Consider the following 14,769-nt stretch of genomic DNA (forward strand, 5'->3'; position numbering starts at 1 on the left):
TTTCCGAGGACCCCTTGAAAGGTGGCGTTTTACTGTCCATCACCAAGGCTCCGCCCACTCCCCATCCTGGGCAGAGTGTCCAGAGGGAAGTCCTTGCAGGCTGCACTGGACTCGGCCCCCATGTCCAGGTAGCCCTAGTATGGCCATACAAGGGGCATGGGAAGGGACCTTACTCCCTGGCCCAGCTCCTTTGGGGTAGTCAATCTACCTCTAGACTTTTCCCTTGCGCTTTACAAAACTTCTCAGTAAATTCCCTTTCTTGCTGCAGTTCCTTATAGGAAAATCTGGGGCAGCAGCAGAGAACTGTCCTGGTTCCTGGATAAATCTTTACCTCCTCACTTGTACATCAGGCCCCTAAGGAAAAGAGGCAAGTCTTATTCCGTCACTGCCCCACTACATATTGGTTACGGTGCATACGTTGCCACAGCACAGTCGCAGGTAACATATGCACTGCGGACATGTGGAAGGCAAATGCCCTGCCCCAAGAGCCTACAGTCTAAACTAGCCACCTGCCCCCCACTGTCACCCAACGGGCACAGGTATTCATTAGCACCCGAGAGAAGGGTCACGCAGCTCACAGGAGAATGGCTGGAAAGCGCAGTCACCCATAACTTCCCATGGATGGGCCAGCAGTTCTGTTACAGTCCTAATGAACCACAGCTAGTGCCAGTTCTCGCCTACCACTGAGTTCAATTGATCATCTTGTTTCCTCGGAGGCATTAACTCTCTGGATGCAGCCACATTACAGACAGCAGCGGCTGCTGGAACTCCAGAGGTAATGATGAAAGGAAAACAAATGAAGGGTGAAATGGGAAATGCCAGAATATGCATTGGATGCATTATTAGTCTTATGTTAGTTAGCAGTGGCAGCAGACTCAACTCTATACAAAATACAGAGGAAGACACAGTTCATGGGCCAAGCGCTTTCCATCCCTACACTGCAGAGCCGTGAGGACATCTCACTAAAGTCCTATTTCCAGGCTTCTGACCAAGTAATAAGAAGGTTGGCTTAGTGGATCAGGAGAGGTGGGTTTAAATCCCAGCTCTGCCAAAAAAAAAAAAAAAGAAGAAGTAGTATTTGACCTGAGGCAACTATTTAATCTTTCTGTGCTTGAATGCCCTGTCTATGAAATGGGGACAAAAATTCTTCCTGCCTGTTCAGCTCATCAGCTTTCCAGGCCAGGCACTGTTTCTCATTGTGTGTTTGTACAGCGGATGATTAAAGGTCTCGAAAGTATGACCTATGAGGGAAGATTGAAAAAATTGGGTTTGTTTAGTCTGGAGAAGAGAAGACTGAGAGGGGACAGGATAACAGGTTTCAAGTACATAAAAGGTTGTTACAAGGAGGAGGGAGAAAAATTGTTCTTCTTAACCTTTGAGGATAGGACAAAAAGCAGGGCTTTAAATTGCAGCAAGGGAGGTTTAGGTTGGACATTAGAGAAAACTTCCTAACTGTTGGGGTAGTTAAACACTGGAATAAATTGCCTAAGGAGGTGGTGGAATCTCCACCGTTGGAGATTTTTAAGAGCAGGTTGGACAAACACCTGTCAGGGATGGTCTAGATAATACTTAGTCCTGCCATGAGTACAGGGGACTGGACTAGATGACCTCTCGAGGTCCCTTCCTGTCCTACGATTCTATGATTCTATGATTGCATGATGACCCGGAACCTTGCTACTGTAATAGAATAATAATAATAAATCTGACTTAGAGCCACTGTAGGAATTTGCATGTCCAGTATTTTAGATATTTTCATAGGTACTTTCTCAATGTGAGCCCTTTTTCTGTGTCAGGGAACACACAAATACTATAGCCTTTCCAACTCTGAGGGCAATCTGCACCAGATCTTAATCATTATTGTCCGGAGAGGAGACACAGACTTCTTGCCTGGCTCCTTCAGCAGCTGTGATAAATCAGCAGAAGGTTCTAGGGCAGAGTAAACAGCATGAGGAACACACCCAGATAATATCTCTCTGCTTCGGTGCGCACCAAGGTCTCCCCCACAGAGAGGTCCGCGGATCAACTCATTCTAAGCCCAGCTTCCAGAGGAGGAGACATCTATTAAGATGCTGACCACACATCATACTGGGCATCTCCAAATCTCCGAACACAGGGCCTGATGGTTTTCCCCTGTGGGTGGAGTAGCTGAAAATCTTGTGGTTCCAGGTGAAAGGAAGGATGGGGGTGGGGGACATGCCACTTTTGCAGCAGCATCTTTGCCTTGCTGCTATCTCCATAGAAGTCCCACACGTATAAGGAGGAGGCAGAAGGGGATAGGGCTGGTAGGATGGGCACTTTGGGGGTTGTTACCGTCCTCAAATCCTTATAAGGGTTTCCTGAGTAATGCTGGCCCTTGCTGGGGCTCCCCTGTAGGGTGACCAGAGAGCAAGTGTGAAACATTGGGATAGGCGGTGGGGGGGACAATAGGTGTCTATATAAGAAAAAGCCCCTAATATTGGGGCTGTTCCTATAAAATCAGGACATCTGGTCACCCTACTCCCCTGTGCCGAGTGACACTTCGCTTGCTGAGGGGAATGATGAAAGTGGGCAGCCGGTGATGAGATCTTATCTACTGCAGTTGCCGTGCTGCCATGAAGTTGGGTGGTGGGACAGTACTCTGTGCAGGTGGCCTTGGCCTCTGCAGCTCTATCCATGGGTCTGGAGGATGGCCCGGGCCATGGGGTGCTGAACTCCACCCCAATAGGAGATTGCATCTTCTTCACGCAGCGCACAGTCAACTTGTGGAACTCCTTACCTGAGGAGGTTGTGAAGGCTAGGACTATAACAGCGTTTAAAAGAGAACTGGATAAATTCATGGTGGTTAAGTCCATTAATGGCTATTAGCCAGGATGGGTAAGGAATGGTGTCCCTAGCCTCTGTTTGTCAGAGGATGGAGATGGATGGCAGGAGAGAGATCACTGGATCATTGCCTGTTGGTCCACTCCCTCTGGGGCACCTGGCATTGGCCACTGTCGGTAGACAGGATACTGGGCTAGATGGACCTTTGGTCTGACCCAGTATGGCCGTTCTTATGTTCTTACATGTCTGGCACACTGGGGCCTGGATTTTCCACGTTCCGTCCAAGCAATAACCCATAAAGGGGCAACATCTGTCTCATGGTTTGTCTTGTCCTCTAGCTTTCCAGTCAGATGAATGACGATTGCAAAGAGAAATGAATTCAGGGATGTGTGAACCGCCTGCCATGATGTTTAGCCATCTGCATATTTATGAGTGCTCTGCCAGCCACCTGGGATAATCGGGGATCGCACAAAGCAGAGGCATCTGGGATCTGCAGGTGTCCATCTAGCTGTATTGTTGCCACTAGCTAGAGGCAAAGCCAGCAATCACACCGGTGGATGACTTTCTTTTTATATCAAGTTTAGCAAACCACTGATAACAGCTTGAAGTGTATGGGGAACTGGGGAATTCTGGATTGTCGCCAAGGGGCTGCATGAAGAAACTCTCCAGACCCGGTATCCTTCTATGTATCAAAACCAGTTTAGAGCTGATCTAGCCTTTCAGAGAGGGCCTTCACACCAGGAGAGAAGAGGGGGTTGATGGAGGCAGGAGAAAAAGGAGAAATGTGACTATCAGAGAGCCATAGTGATTAGAAACAAGAAAGACCTGTGCGGTCATCCAACCATCTCACTGCCAGACACAGTTACTGACTACAGTCTATTTTCCATAGTGTACTGGGGAGTGTAAATGCTCCAAATGAAAGAGAATCCATTCACAGGGGACTGGCGATTTTAGCAGCCTACCTTGAGCTGCTCTGAAAGGGTTTGCTTTCCGGAGCACAGGGGCTCAGAATGTGCTGAGAATCAGCCCCTTTAAGGTTCCCCTTTAAGTTTAAGTGGGAGAGGTTTAGGTTGGATATTAGGAAACACTTTTTCACTGGGAGGGTGGTGAAGCACTGGAATGGGTTACCTAGGGAGGTGGTGGAATCTCCATCCTTAGAGCTTTTTAAGGTCAGGCTTGACGAAGCCCTGGCTGGGATGATTTAGTTGGAGTTGGTCCTGCTTTGAGCAGGGGGTTGGACTAGATCAGTGGTTCTCAAAACCGGTCTGCCGCTTGTTCAGGGAAAGTCTTTGGCGGGCTGGGCCGGTTTGTTTACCTGCCACGTCCGCAGGTTCGGCTGATTGTGGCTCCCACTGGCTGCAGTTCGCAGCTCCAGGCCAATGGGGGCTGCGGGAAGCAGTGCGGGCCAAGGGATGTGCTGGCCGCCCTTCCCGTAGCCCCCATTGGCCTGGAGCGGCGAACTGCGGCCAGTGGGATCGGCTGAACCTGCGGACGCAGCAGGTAAGCAAACCGGCCCAGCCCGCCAGGGGCTTTCCCTGAACAAGCGGCAGACCAGCTTTGAGAACCACTGTACTAGATGACCTCCTGAGGTCCCTTCCAACCCTAATATTCTATGATTCTCAAGTTGCGTACCCAAAAATGGAGCCCTGCCAAATCATTAGTCACTTTTGGAAACCTTGGTCTCCATCAAATCCCTTTATAGCACAGGCCAATAGTTCTTTGAAGTTAGCACCAGGGCACACCTGGCAGTAATACTGCTATAAGATAAGGAGTGAATTTAAAACACTACAGCTCCATCAGTAGAACTCCTCATGCGGACACTCCGATTCTGCTATAAAAGGCCTTTTTCTGGGTTAGCTCATGTCACTTTGGAAGCAGTTTAAGCTAAGCTGAAAAAAGTCACGCTTATTCTGGAATAAGTCTGTCCACAGGGAGAAGTCATATAATCACAACTATAGTGCTTTAACTCTACTAGTATCATTATAATGGCAGCAATGGAATAATCTCCCGTGTAGACAAGCCCTGATTCTCCTGTGTAGTCATTCACAGCCATGCAACGGGGGTATAAAATGCTACCTTCTGACTTGGCCGTCACTTACACCTGCTGTGCACTGGTATACGTGACTGCGCAAGGTACAGGACAATGGAGCCTTTGGCCTCTGACCATTAACATTCCCCTTCACATTAACTCCTTTTTTCTTCCCATCACCCCTAGTTACACCTCCTTCAACCCTCTGTGCAGTTTTTCTATCCTTTGGTACAATAGGCACCATCAACAAAGGAATGGATATTTACTTCACCTTGGTATTACCTTTCCTGAATGGTTTGTGAAGTTTCCTGGACTTACAATGGGAAATACTACAACTACCATGGTGCACTGAGCTTTAGAAGTCCTAGATATCTAGTTTTCATGGAGATCACTGTATGTACACCTTTCAGATATGTGGTTACTTACACCCTTCACATTATCATATCCCCGAGTCATTGGTTAGCCAGATGCTACTTTCTCTCCGAGGTCTGTTTCTGTTATCAGGTCCATGCTGGGGGGCGGGGGGGGCAGTCCTTAAACCTACTGTTTTCAGTGGGACTTTGCACAGATCATAATGCAAGATCAGGACTGAACACTGTCAAATTTGGGCAACTGGTAGTTGGCTTCTAAATAAGTACAGTAGAACCTCAGAGTTATGAACACCAGAGTTACGAACTGACCAGTCCACCACACACTTCGTTTGGAACCAGAAGTACACAAACAGGCAGCAGCAGGGACCAAAAAAAAAAAAGAAAAAAGAAAAAGAAAAAGCATCAACTACAGTACAGTATTGTGCTAAATGTAAACCACTAACAAAATAAAGGGAAAGCAGCATTTGTCTTCTGCATAGTAATGTTTGAAAGCTGTGTTAAGTCAATGTTCAGCTGTAAACTTTTGAAAGAACCGCCGTAACATTTGGCTCAGAGTTACGGACAACCTCCATTCCTGAGGCGTTCGTAACTCTGAGGGTCTACTGGAGCTGCTTTTCCAAGACACTGAGCCATTGCATTGACTTAAATGGGAGCTGAAGGTATCTAGCACCTCTGGAAAGCCAGCCACTTATTTAGGTACCTAAATATGAAGTTAGGAGCCTGACTTTATTAAAGACCAGGAGGTGACCTTTGTGAGGGGCAGATTATCCACATCTCCCTCCTGTCAGGATCTTCCACGTTTCTTCCGAAGTAGCTGGTTCTGACCGCTGACAGAGACAGGATACTGGCCTAGATGGACCTTGGGTCTGATCCAGCTTAGTGATTCCCCTCTGTCTCTGTTTAAGCACCCAAGACCTGAAGATGTAGCCTCACATCCTCGTTCTTTTAACCCTCCAGTCCCCAGACCCAGGCCAGATTCCTTTGCGGAAAGGAAAAGGCAGCATTACACACTGCCTGGCTGCCTACTCCATCCTCCTCTCTCTCATCTGAAGGGATATTTTATGTCCAAGACTTTGCATTGTTTCCCATGTTGGGCCATATACAAGTGGAAAATTCACCACTCTACACACCTCATTTCACTAAAACAAACACTACAACCTTTAATATTTAACAAGGCTTAGCAATAGCACGGGGGATGGAAAACACAAAACGGCAAAAATGCTCAGGGTTTCATAGCTCTTCCAGGGCTCGTTTTCTATCCCCCGCTTTAACTTGGGTGGCTCTCCACATAATTGCTCTTGCAGACCTCCACGGCCACATGCCGTGCCGTGAGAATGGGACAGTGCCCTTCGCAGCCTAGCAAGCCCCTGGCTATTAACCATCACAGCATCAAACACCTTTTCCAAGTGAAGCTGGGAAAACATGGACCAGAGAGTATCCACGCCGGCCCCCAAGATTCCTCACCCCGTGACTTCCTTTATGCCAGTGTGAATGGCAAAGTAAGGTAACCACATAACAGTGTTTAGCCCACTGGGTCATCTTCAGTCCATGCATTATGCTTTGCTGGGCCATTGGGCAAACATCCTCCCCACAAAAAGACAAAACGTGGGGGAATGTAGAAGGAAGAGAGCCTGAGGCATAAGCCCTTGTATCAGAGGCCTGGTATGAGGCCTGAGGCCAGAACTAAAATAGTGGTCAAAACTTTGCTGTTATGAAGCGAAGTCAGGTTGTGAGCAAGAGGCAGGAGCTGCTCACAGAATCTGGCAAGAACAGGGCTGATATTGCAGAAATACACATTCCTAGGAAGTGCTAGTCACAGAGTGCTCATGCAAACACATCCCGATATCGAGGATGGTACAAAAACGTTCCCCAAGGATAACAGGAAGACACTGACCCCTCCTGAAAGATAAGGCCAGGATGACAGTACATTATAGAGATGTTTTGATCAAACCAACATGTACAAGGTGATGGGTGATAACTAGCCACATCAGAGGGCAGTAACTAACTATGTCAGAGGCAGTACATAACTTGCTTGTAGCGGGGTATAAACATGTATCTCAGAGGGAGTATCTTTGTCCAGCCAAGGGGGGAATGGAAAGTCCTGCCATTCACTGAACTGCGTCCATTGTCAGGGGCATACATGTCTTAGTATCCTCGTAAAGTCTGCCAGGTGCTATTGCCGCGCTTCGTCGGCAATAAACCTGGCCAGGCACCTTTGCTATAATGGGCAGTTTAATTGAGGTCTGCTATCTCCGCTATCTGCACGGAGCTGGGACAGCACACTGAATGAACACAAACCCAGCCAACATCTGACCACAGACACTAAAGGTGGCACTTAGCAGTGGTGCCATTCACATCCACCCAATGATCTCAAAGCAGTTTATAAAGCTCAGTAAATATCATCCCCGTGTTACAGCTGGGGAAACTGAGGCACAGAGCGGGGCCATGTCTGGCACAAAGCAGCAGAGAGAGCTATGGGCAGAGTGGAGAATGGGAATCAGGTCCCCAGACTGCCAATCCTCTGCTAGACAGAGCTGCCTATGTAATTATACATGCTTGAGTGACTGTGTGATTGCCCCAGTACACAAGGTGCTCACTTGGGGTGCCATGTAGTGACATTGCTAGAGATACAGTCCTTAGCATCGTAACAACATATCTGTGCCCAGTAAGAGACAGTGATGCCCATTAATCTAAACAATCGGTAACTAGATGTGGGCAAATGCCCTGACAAATAAGAGGAACATATCCACATTGACTAGACTTGTGTTTAATGTAGTTCGTTTCATATTCTACGTTTCCCGAATCCCTGTGCAATAATGAACTCAGTGTATATTGCTCCCGCTGTAGCGTCTGCCTAGGCAGACAGAGCAGCTACTCTGCATTCAGCAGTCGCGACAGTCATGGGCATTCAAATCTGTTTTACTCAGAGAGGGGATGTTGGCCTGGGCAGGGGAAAATATACTGCTGAGATCTTTAGCTACCACCAGGACAACCCTTGCTGGACGAGGACGAAAGGGACCTTGGTTTACCATCTCACTGGAAGGACAGCACTTAACTAGAAGTGCAGCATCAGGGCTTCTGTGGGAGACAAAGTCCTGGAGATGCCAGGGTTAGGCAGCCACAACCCTCTCTCCTGGATGTGAGCAATGCCTGAAGCGTTGCTCCTCTGAAGCTAGCTGTGGGCCAGATCCTGAGAAGCGATGAGTACATGCAACTTCAATGGGAGCTGTGGGTGTCTGGCCCATTGTTAGTTACACAGAAGCATCAATCGCTTCCTGCCTTTATAATTTTGAATAGGCAAGCGGCAAGTTCTGCTTCCATCTGAGTCTGCCTTTTTCTTCTTCTTCCAGTGAAATCTCCACTAACGTCTGCAGAGGAAATGTTTTTAAAATGTTTTGATTTTGATAAGTTGCACTATTTTCCTTTACTTAGACAACTCCAGTCCCTACAAACTCCAGTCCTCCCCCTCCTCAAACGCACACACCCACACCGCATCTTGCTGTAGGGCAATGTAGCAATTTCAAAATTAAATCCATCCAGAGCTGTTCCCCGGATGCAGGGCCAACCGAGGTGGTATTTTGTCAAGACTGGCTGATGGAACTATGTTTCCTCAATATGTCTGACATCACATCCCTGTCTCCTACAGCTCCCAACTCCATCAACCCCCCCATAACCTGGCTCCCCTTAAGATACCCATTAAAGCCCCTGCCCCATTCCATCCATGCCAGACCCCTACAGTCCCATTCCCCAGCATCCTTGTGTGGATTTATCCATACTTACATATGCACTATATGGTTAGAAGATCGCACAGCTTGCTCTCTTACTTCTCAGCTATTCTAGTCTGCAGGATATTATCACCATCCAATTTGTTTCAGGCTGACCTTTAGCAGATTTGAGTTCCTAATGCTGCAAGTTAGAAATGTTCATTGTAGTTTCACCATTCCATGGTTTAAAAACACCTGACAGGACTGATACATAGACGTAAACTGGACATTGTGTTATGAGCTCCACTGCCGTCTACTGGATGGAATCGGGACTATATAAGCGTGTCTTAGGCTGCATAGGACTAAGGTCTTCTTGAGTTTGTGAAATACAGGTCCTGTGTTTTAGGAGCAGGAGAATACATTGTCTGCTGCAGCTGGGAACTTTGGATAAGCACGTAGGGACAATTGTGAAGCTCTCAGTGGCCAGTTTTGTATGTATAAATCACACTGCAATTCTTAGATACAGTTATTTGGGCCCCTGCTGTCATGGAGTTGGCCCACACAGGAAAGCAGCTTATAACCTCATAGCTCAAACTTCTGCTCTTGCTCAAAGAGACTACCTCATTTCTTAAAACCCTTCTCCCTGTCTTCTAGGAGAGGGCCTGTTCTCCTTCTGCCCTCTTGGTGGCAGTCTTAACACAGGAAACTAGTAAGCGACTCTGATTTCCCTTAACTAAAAACATCAATCACTAACCTACTGCAGGAAAGCTAACATTTTGAAGTCGATACAAAATACATACAAAGTTTATGGACAGAAAGGAAGATGTTTAAAGGATTTGCCAGTGCTCCAGAAGCTCCATGTCGATGATTCACGCTGACCTACTTCAGGGCTTCACCCGTTCTGCAACCCCTGCTGGTGAGGTCTGTCAGATCTCCCCGAAGCACATACCGTTCTGGATCCAGCCCAATACAGCGGGGCAAGGAGTGCAGAAAATAAACAGGGAGGATACCGTCTGCATGCTTCGCAGCTTGTTTGCTACCAGGGGCGGCGCCAGGCACCAGTGCACCAAGCGTGTGCCTGGGGTGGCAAGCCACAGGAGGTGGCCTGCCGGTCGCTGTGAGGGCGGCAGGCAGGAGACTTTCGGTGGCGTGCCTGCGGGAGGTCCGCCAGTCCCGCGACTTTGGCGGTAATTCGGCGATGGGTACGCCGAATCCGTGTTACCAGAGGACATCCCTCAGGGGCGCTGCCGAAAGCCGCCTGACTGCCGTGCTTGGGGCGGCAAAATACATGGAGCCACCCCGTTTGCTGCTGTTTGGAAACTGGTTTAGCACCAGTGGTTCTCAACTTTTTCCAGGCCAGGATCCCCAACCACACACCTTCCCATGTGTAAGTGGGGGAATGGTCCCACTATTGTGGGGAACTTTCCTGGCTTCTGCACTACCCCGGTGAAGTGGGCTAGCAAAAGGATCTGAGTCCTCGCTCCCACTTCCTTTACCCAGAGGCCTCCCTGCTCTCGAGGACTCCCCTTCCACTCTCCTGTCTGGCAGAGCCCTCGTAACCCCAACAAGGCTGGGCTCAGGATTCCTGGAGGGCTTGACCTCCAACCCTGCTGTGGTCACCTAGGACAGGGGCTAGGATGTCCCCACTCCGGGGTGCTGTCTCTGCACTGAGCACCTCCCTGACCCACTGATCATTTCATACAATTTAAAGCAAATACAAGTTGTTTAATTAACAATTAATTTAAAAAAAGAATAAGGAAAATGGGAAAGGTTAAAGGAAAACACATCACCCTGCTCTGTGGCCGGGAACATCACAAACAGTGTCTCTGGACATCAGGGCACTTCACAGTCTGTTCCTTGTAGGTCCCAGGTCTCCTTCTCAGGCCCTGGCTGTGCTGCAGGGATGCTGTGGGTTGGACACTTGCAATGGTGGTGGCCACACACCTCCGGGCTTTGGGTGGTGGGACCCTTCTTCCAGCATCAGCCCCCAGTCGGGTTAAGATCCCCCTCCCAGTCTGGCCTGCAAGGACCCTTGGCTGGGGGTGTCTTTTTGCACTGGGCCCTTTGCCCAAGGTCCCCCCTTGGCTGGCCCCAGTTCCTCACCACACCTGGCTCTGTGGCTGCAGCTCTGCTCCCAGCACAGGATCTGCTCTCCCTGGGCTGCGTCTCTGGCTCTGTGGCTGCGTCTCTGGTCCCTGGATCTGGCACGGTTCTGCTCCCCAGCTCAGCTTGGCCCCTGCTTTCCCCTTAGCTCGGCCCCACTCTGGAGTCTAGTTTTCAAGTGAACAACCGAGTGATGGATTTTCCATCACCTTATGAGGGAGATCCCTGCAGGGTTTGATAGCTCTCACCCTTGGTAAAATCTCCTGATTAGAGCTGGTGGAATCATTCGTTACAAATTAATTATTCAGCTAATTTAGCCCTTCTTTTCCCCTTGTCTATTCATGGACCCAGCCTGATCTGCAAACATCTTCACTATTCATAAATGTCTGTCGAAGACTTTGTGTGAACTAACTTCATCCCTTTGCAAACTGTTCACAATGGGTTCCTGGTGGTGAATGGTTCATCGTTTACGTCAGGAGGTATCGGTTTTGCCCTGAGAATGGACGACTGAATTATTTTTGAATGTGGAAAATACTTGCTGCTGAGTGGATTTATGGCTAATGAGAAGGACAGGTGGAGGCATGGTCAGATGGATCCTAGAGTAGATCAGCAGTTAGAGGTCTTTCTTTGGCGCTGTACAGCAAATGTGGCTGTCTTTAGAATGAAATGCAGCTGGAGAGAAAGAGGGGATGCGTCTCACACCCAGCTGGGAACAGAGCTCGTAAGCAATTCCAGGGCAATTCCAGAGTTAACAAAAAACAAGAATTTTGTTCTTGCAGACAAAAGGACAAACAAAACCAGAATGCAGCAGTGCAAAGTATCCAGCCCCTATATTCTAGAACACAACTGCCACCTTCCAATCAAGCAAACAGGATACTGGTTTGATGGACTTCAGCTCTGACCCAGTATAGCAACTGCTGTGTTCCTATGATACCAGTACTTCCATCCAAATTGAAGACTACCCTTTGGTCTATTCCACTAAACAGCCCTTACCCAGCGAAACCTATTCTGGGACAAGAGCTTATATAGCTATATCAGAGGGGGAAAGGTGTTCAGGAGACCTGGCTGTATTTTAAAGAAGCCTTATTGAGGTTGCAGGAACAAACTATTGCGGTGTGCAGAAAGAATAGCAAATATGGCAGGCGACCAGCTTGGCCTAACAGAGAAATCTTCGGTGAGCTTAAACACAAAAAAGAATCTTACAAGAAGTGGAAACTTGGACAGATGACTAAGGAGGAGTCTAAAAATATTGCTCGAGCATACAGGGGTGTAATCAGGAAGGCCAAAGCACAATTGGAATTGCAGCTAGCAGGGGATGTGAAGAGTAACAAGAAGGGTTTGCACAGGTAGGTTAGCAACAAGGTGGTGGTCAGGGAAAGTGTGGGACATTTACTGAATGGGGGAGGGAACCTCGTGACAGATGATGTGAAAAAAGCTGAAGTACTCAATGTTTTTTTTTTTGCCTAGGTCTTCACAGATAAGGTCAGCTCCCAGACTGCTGCACTGGGTAGCACAACATGGGGAGGAGGTGAGCAGCCCTCAGTGGTGAAAGAACAGGTTAAGGACTATTTAGAAACGCTGGACATGCACAAATCTGTGGGGCCAGATGCGCTGCATCCGAGGGTGCTGAGGGAGTTGGCTGATGTGATTGCAGAGCCATTGGCCATTATCTTTGAAAACTCATGGCGATTGGGGCAGGTCCCGGATGATTGGAAAAAGGCAAATATAGTGCTCATCTTTAAAAAAGGGAAGAAGGAGAATGTGGGGAACTAGAGACTGGTCAGCCTCAGGGCCGGTGCTACCATTAAGGCGAACTAGGCGGTTGCCTAGGGCGCCAAGATTTGGGGGCACCAAAAAGCAGTACCCCCAATTTTTTTTAAAGCGTTCCTCCCCGAGCGCACGGTCGCCGCACCACTTCTCCCGCCTCCCAGGCTTGCAGCGCCAATCAGCTGTTTGGCACCACAAGCCTGCGAGGAGAATTAGAGCGGGGGCGGCATGCTCGGGGAGGAGGTGGAGCAGAGGTGAGCTGGGGTGGGGAGCTGCCGCACGGCTCCCCGGGGGGGGAGCTGCCACGGGGGGGGGGGGCGCCTCAGGTCGGGGAGGGGGGGGAGTTGCCGCGGGGGGGCGCCTCAGGGCGGGGAGCTGCCGCAGGGCTGGGTGGGGGCGCACAAGGTGTAAGTTTCGCCTAGGGCGTGAAACTGCCTTGCAACGGCCCTGGTCAGCCTCACCTCAGTCCCCGGAAAAATCATGAAGCAGGTCCTCAAGGAATCCATTTTGAAGCACTTAGAGGAGAGGAAAGTGATCAGGAACAGTCAGCATGGATTCACCAAGGGCAAGTCATGCCTGACTAACCTAATTGCCTTCTATTATGAGATAACTGGCTGTGTGGATATGGGGAAAACTGTGGATGTGATATACCTTGACTTTAGCAAAGCTTTTGATAGGGTCTCCCACAGCATTCTTATCAGCAAGTTAAAGAAGTATGGCTTGGATGAATGGACTATAAGGTGGATAGAAAGCTGGCTAGACCATCGGGCTCAACGGGCAGTGATCAACGGCTCGATGTCTAGTTGGCAGTCGGTATCAAGCCGAATGCCCCAGGGGTCTGTCCTGGGGCCGGTTTTGTTCAACATCTTCATTAATGATCTGGATGATGGGATGGATTGCACTCTCAGCAAGTTTGCGGATGACACTAAGCTGGGGGGAGAGGTAGATACGCTGTTTATTTGTTAAGACCTTTCCTGGATCTATAGTAAAACATGGGGAGCTCTGAATGAAGAAATCTTTAAACTGATTTACCAAATCCAGCCCTGGCATAGGTGGGCACAACTCCCACTGACTAGTTAAGAGAGGCAGTGTGTCCAGTGGGCAGAGCACTGATGTATGAGTCAGGAGACCTGGATTCTATCCCGGCTCCACCACTGGTCTGCTGGGTGACCTTGGGCGGTCCCAGCCTCTCTCTCTGCCTCAGTTCTGTAAAATGGGGATAAAGACACCATCCCTGATAAAGTGCTTTGAGATCTACAGCTGAAAAGTGCTCCATAGAAGCTTTGCGTCATTATTACAGTCCCTGTTACATTTTATTATAGAAGATCTCGGTATTATTACTGTTACCTTTCTCTTCTCCTCTTCACCAAGGCCTGCAAACCTATTAATGTCTGGTTGCTTAGTGTCCTAGGAATTTATATGGTCTCCATCATCATAGTGTCCGAGTGCCTTACAATCCGGAATGCATTTATCTTCCTGCTGCATCGTGGGGAAGTGTAATCCCCATTTTACACATGCGAAACTGAGGCAGAGAGTGAGAGTAAGTGACTTGTCCCAGGTCACCCAGGAAATCTCTGGCAGAGCATGATGTTGAACTCAGCTCTCCCAAGTCCTAGGTGGAGCACCCTTCCACTCCAGGCCTGGGAGGAGCTGGGGAGACAACTCCAGCTCAGATAGCAGCAATTCAGTCCACTCCTTTGACTAAATTACTCTGCCTTGAGCCTGGTGGTTCATGCACCCAGAAACCAGCCAGTTGCTTTGTAAAATGGACCACCTGCTCCTCTCCCCTCCCTTGTGCTCAGTTCCCATCAGAGGCTCCTGCCCTCCTATCTCCCTCTCTTTCCCGGGCGGAATTAAAAGCACCAGGTTAAGTACAGCCCTCCTCGAGAAGCGTTCTTTATCTGCAGCATGCCTCCGGAGCCCTGGCAGATCCCTGAATGCCCACATAGAATCTGCATCGCTGGGGCCTTTCTAGGCCCAGATACCTGTTTTCACC

This window comes from Chrysemys picta, chromosome 2 (genome assembly GCF_011386835.1).
Source record: "Chrysemys picta bellii isolate R12L10 chromosome 2, ASM1138683v2, whole genome shotgun sequence".
NCBI classification, from domain to species: domain Eukaryota; kingdom Metazoa; phylum Chordata; order Testudines; family Emydidae; genus Chrysemys; species Chrysemys picta.